Raw genomic sequence first — 5,764 nt, 5'->3', positions numbered from 1 at the left:
CATTGGCCGCGGCCGCTCCGCCCTCCAGGCAGCGGTGCCGCGTGTCCCGCGAGGGGGGTGGAAGGGGCAGAGCCCCGCCCTTCCCCTGTGCCAGCGGCCCTGCACCGCCAGGGCGTCGTGGCCTCCGCGAGCGGACTCTCCCTCGCAAGGCGCTCGTTTGGGAGCGGAAACAAAGACCCAGACGGGGGCAGGCGTTTCTCAGGTCACACAGCAGTCGGAGACGGGATCCTAATTACATTTTGCATTTCTTCCTCCGGCATCATGCACCTTGTTAGATTGCCATCCATGAACGAGACTCTCCTTACCCTCTTTTGGGCGGGCGTCCCTTCTGTTTTTTCTCTTGGTTCACTAATTTCTGACTGTCTTCCACCTTCACTGCTGTATTCCAGTTCCATTAAGAAGATTTTATATTTGTGCATTTTTAAAATGGTTTCTTTTTGGCCTAAGGACAAAAAGAATATATGCATACTGTAGAAAGCTTGGAAAACAGAACAGGATGAAGAAATAAAGAGGAACAAAAATACCTTCAATCCTTTCACCCAAAAGTTGTCATTTATCTCTCTGGTATTTTTTCCTCTGCATTTTTCAAAAATGATTTTAACTGAAATAAAATTACATGGTGATCCTTGTTTTGCTGCCTGCTCTTTTTCTTTTTTCTTTTTTCTTTTTATTTTTTTGCTTAACTTAGTGATTTATTATGAACCTTTCCGCATTTCACTAATTAATTACGAGACATCTTTCTCCCTAAGGGGGCACAGAATTCCACTGTAGGGGGGACTGTTGATGGACATTTAGCCCGTCTGTTGTTGCTCTAAAGGCTGCTACTATGGACATGCTGAACAGGCATCTCGCACTCACTCCACCTCCACTGCACCCTCGTGGCCGGAGAGGAGAGGTAGGGAAGCTAAGATCTAAGTTTCCCAGCCTTGTTTGCCCCTAGAGTTCTGGCTGTGGACTAGGTGCTGCCAATTACCCTTACTAGATGTGGAAGGTGGAGGACGTGCCCCTTTGGGACATCACTGGCAAGGTAGCAGAAATGTGAGGATTTTCTGCAATAAGCCTTTTTAGTCCCTTCCCTCACTTCCTGGGTGTGGGATGGCATCTGTGGCTGCAGCTCTACTCCGGCTACCTGCTCTTTGAATCATGGCTGCAGGGGTGTGTCTTGCACTAAACAGCTCCAAAGGTGGCTTCAGATAGTGATAAGGCTGGTGGGCCACGTCCATCTTGTTCTGGAAGTCAATCCTGAAGGACTACCCAAGGCCTACTTCTCTCGCTGGCCCTTCCAGCAGTTCCATTGGCCAGCACCCAATTCTCTGTATTAAATCCCTCCCTCTTCACATAGAGTGTTCACATTCTCCTGCTTCAACCTGACTGCTTCACATAGTTCTTTCCTTAAGCTCCATCTCTGTGGAATCTTTTGGTACCACGTCATCCTTAGGAGATGCAAAGTCCTTGATGCAGAATTTCGTTCTTCACTAATAACACCACGTCTTGCATCCTGCCACGTCTGTGCTCATGTTTTCTGCTGATTTCCCCAGCATCCGTGTAACTCCTCCCGTCTCCCCGACACCGCGTAGCCAGCCTAACACTCCTTGGTCATCTGGCATGGCACTCCATGGTGGACTGACGGAGTGATTATTCGGTCAATCATTGACAGGCCTCTATAGAAGCAGTGAGTGAGTCCATGATGAAGTGTTAGTCTTCATGTGGTCAGACTGCATTGGAAAGTTCTGGAAGGTGAGAGAGGCCAGTGGCAGACAGGAACTGACCCCATGGGGGAGAAGTTGGAGGCTGTGTCCTGTGAGGAGCAGCTGAAGGAACTGGGGGTATCCTCCCCTTGGAACTCAAGAGACAGTTTGCACCCTCCAAATCTCTGAAAGGCAAAAGCAGATGTGGTCTGCAGGGTCCTAGAAGGCAGAGCCAGACCAGTGAGGGGAAGTTGCAAGGGGCAGAGGAGAACTTCCTGACAAGCGCAGCTGGCTAAGGATGGGTGGGAGGGATTGCCTTGAAAGGTGGTGAGCCCCTCATGACTGCAGGAGTGCAGGAGGGATAGATGACCATTTGGCAAAATCCTGTAAAGGGGAGTCCCAGAGAAGGAGTGACCTAGACTTAGCTGAGTGCGCATCATAATTGCCTGGAGAGCTTCAAAAAGAAAAAAATTACAATCTCCCTGGGTCTGACTGTCAGAGATTCTAAATTATTATGTGTTGGTTGAGGCCCAGGAATTGTTTTAAGTTCCCCATATGCTTCTGATGTGCTGGGAAGCACTGGTTTAAGTGGTCTTTGGGGATTCTATGACCCCATTACAGATGGTTTTCAGAAACAGACTTATCCAGTGAATGTTTTGTCTGTCTCTAGATTCCATCCAGGACACCCACCCTAGACACTTCATCAGCTGTGGCTGGCGTCAGAACAGTAGTCCTGTGGCAAGGCATTTGCAAAAGCATCCCAAAACAAAAAATACCTAAAACTTTCCCCAATGCTTGACGTGTGTGGTTTGGAAAAAACGGTGAATGTGCAGGCTGGGGGTGGGTGGGGGAAATGCACAAATTATTTTTGCAGAGGGGTGGACTATTTTGCAGGATTGTTTTGGATTCAGCTTTTTAATTGGCAGAAAAGATCCAGGCCTTTGTCAGGAGGTTGGGCCTGGAGCCACTGTGAGTGTTTGGACTAAAAGGACTGATGGGGAAATGGTGAGATAACACAAGCCAGTCAGTTCATTGTCAACAGGAATGTCACCCGGGATGGATTTACACCAGCTGGTGGGGGACGAGAAGCTATTTCTAGGCTTCAGTATTTTGGAGCCTTATATGTTTAGGAAGTTACTGGAGAAGATTCCAGGCTCTGAGATAATGAACGGAACAGACAGATTCTAAACAAAAAAGACACGCGAGCTGCACTGGGTGTTTATTCTACACTGAGCATAATAGATACCTCCATTCTCTGCGTTTGAACTGAGGATGGAAGACTGGCTCAAGACACTGAGGGAGTTACAGGGAATGGAAAATTTTAAATAAAGATACTTGTAAAAAGCAAACGAAAATATACCTTTCCCCCCTCCTTTTTGGCCTAAGTGAACCCCTGAGTAAAGTTTACAGTCTGTGAACACGACCAAAATCTGAATGTAGTCAAAGCAACCCAGCCCTGCATATTTTGCACAAACTCAGTTTCCCGACTGCCTGCCTGGCTTCTTTGCTCTTTGCCTCCCTTTGCTCCTCAGCATGCCGTTGAGGAAACTGAGACCCAGAAAGGGAAAGAGACTTGCCCAAGTTCACACAGGGGATGAGTTTTCTGAGTTCAGACTAGAGTCAAGGCTCTCACACAGACACACAAATAACACCAGAGAGGAAACAGAGCACGTGGCAGTGCAGGGGCACCTGCAATTGAGGACTCGGTGGTGGGAAGATCATTCTGGATTATGTGGTTGGGTCCAACGCCATTACACGGGTCCTTATCAGAGAGAGGCAGGAATGTCAACATCAGAGGACATGTGATGACAGAAACAGAGGTTGAAGTAATGCACCCACAAGCCAAGGAATGCAAGCAGCTGGAAAAGGCAAGGGGACAATTTTCCCCCCAGCATCTCCAGGAGGAATGCATCTCTGCCAACACCTTGATTTTAGCCGAGTGAGACACAGTTCAGACTTCTGAGCCCCCAGAAGTGTAAGATGATAAATTTGTGTTGTTTTAAGCCACTAAGTTTGTGATAATTTCTTACAGCTAACAAATGGGAAACAAATGCAGTGAGTAACTCATTGACAGCGCTTGTAGGCATTTGAGTTTCTGCCCTCTGGCCTAGCTGGAGCAGGCCATGCAGGCAACAGTATTCCATTGTACTAATACATCACACTTATGGTGGACAACATGTTTTCTGTTTGCCCAGCATTCCTTTGTTTTAAAAACAGCACCTCCCAGCTCCCGCCTGCTCTACCCCAATCCTGTTTTTGAGTCAGAATTGGCCATCATAGCATCCTACATATTCTAGGGACCGTGTTAAACCTTGTTAACTATAAATGCCTTACATTCTGCGTTTCTAACAAGGTCCCCAGTGATGCCAAAGCTGCTAGTCCCAAGACCATTCTTCGATTAGCAAGAGTAGAGGATGAGATTTGAAGAACAAGTAGGGATTGACTAGGTACCTGAAGAGGCAGGTTAAAGGCGCAGGTGAAAGCGACAGGCATATGCACAGGCCTTGAGAAAGGAGGCATCCAAGACACATGGGGCAGAAGCAGGCAGTGTGAAGGGGTGAATGGCTCTGGAAGGGGCTGGAGACGTAGGCAGGGACCACACCATGCAGGGCTTTGGAGGCCCAGGTAAGAATTCCAACTCCTGGCCCAGCACCTGGATAAATCTAACATGGTCCCCCCTGGAAGAGCTCAGAAGATAGCGGGGGGTTCAGACTAGAGCTTCCCCAAACAAAACTAATGCAATCCATTCCATGTCCCTCTAAAAGAGACTCGCACCAAGTCTGTGGAAGCACAGAGGGGGGAGCCCTGAGTGCCTCCCGCCTGGGACTTCTTCGGAGAGATGACTTTTCAACAGAGCCATGAATCAACTAGAATGAGTTCAGACACATATATTTACACAGTGGTTCTCAACTGTGGCTACTTGTTAGCATCACCTGGACAGCTTTTAAAAACACCGATGCCTGAACAACACTCCAGACCAATGGAATTGGAAGCCCCCGGTGTTGTAGGTACCTGGTTGTCTGGTTTTGCTGTTGTTTTGTTTTGTTAAGCTCTTCAATGGATTCCAATATGCAGCCAGGTTTACGAACTACTACTATAACAGAAACCCCCAAATAAAAGTGGCTTAAACAAGAGAGAAGTATATCTTCCCCTCACTGAAAAGCAGTCCAGAGATAGGTTGTCTGGGGCTGGGGCTGAGGGGGGGTTCTGCTTTGTCTTTCTTCCTACAGCAGAGGATCTTACTAGAGTTTTGAGGAAGAAGGAGGAGAGGCTGACATGATCCAGTTTGTATTCATTTGAAAAGCTCGTCCTGTCTGTAGTGTGTGTCTCCTCTAGTTTCCTAGGGGGAAAGACCATTCCAAGTTATGTTACCAAGAATGGCAAGTGTTGGTAAGTGCTTAAGCTGGCTGCTCATGGGCACAGGGGATTTGTTTTATTCTATTTCTTGTATATATTGAAGCTTGTTCATAATAAAAAGTTAAAAAAAATAAAAAAGAAAAGATTATGTTCCCAAATCAACAGACTCTATCTTCCTGGTTCAAAGGCTCTGTAACGGATCTGTCCCTTTATTGACCCTTGTGATAGGGCTTTCACTAAAATGTCTTTATCTTAACCCACAGTTAATTATTAGACAGCAACCACCAAACTGGCAGAGGTGGTACAAAGGGCACAGGGCTGGGGTTCAGGACCTGGGTTCTGGTCCCTGCTCTCTCCTCCTTGGGCAACTTGTTCTCTCTCAGCCCCAGTCTTCCCCACTGTAAAAGGAGGGGCTATGAGGTGGACAAAAGGGCCAACAGAAGACAAGGCCTCAGAAAGTTGCAGAAAAGCTGTTCAAAAATGTCCATGGCAAGCAGAGCGCTGGGACCATAAACTGTGCACCCCAAATGCGTACTCTGTGTGAAACCCAGTCAACGGACTTTCCCATCCCGTTATCATCCCTGGTTATGTGCCATCATGAGGCAATGGTTGAAATGCAAAATGTTGGCGGCGGCCAAGTGTCTCATCACACATTTGCTGACTGAGCGAGCCTGAAATGCTGCCCACCATTAATGACACAGTACAGAGTTGCCAAGGAA

Source organism: Rhinolophus hipposideros, assembly GCF_964194185.1.
Source record: "Rhinolophus hipposideros genome assembly, chromosome: 11".
NCBI lineage: Eukaryota > Metazoa > Chordata > Mammalia > Chiroptera > Rhinolophidae > Rhinolophus > Rhinolophus hipposideros.
The sequence above is the reverse complement of the archived record's forward strand: the minus strand, read 5'-3'. Positions refer to the sequence as shown.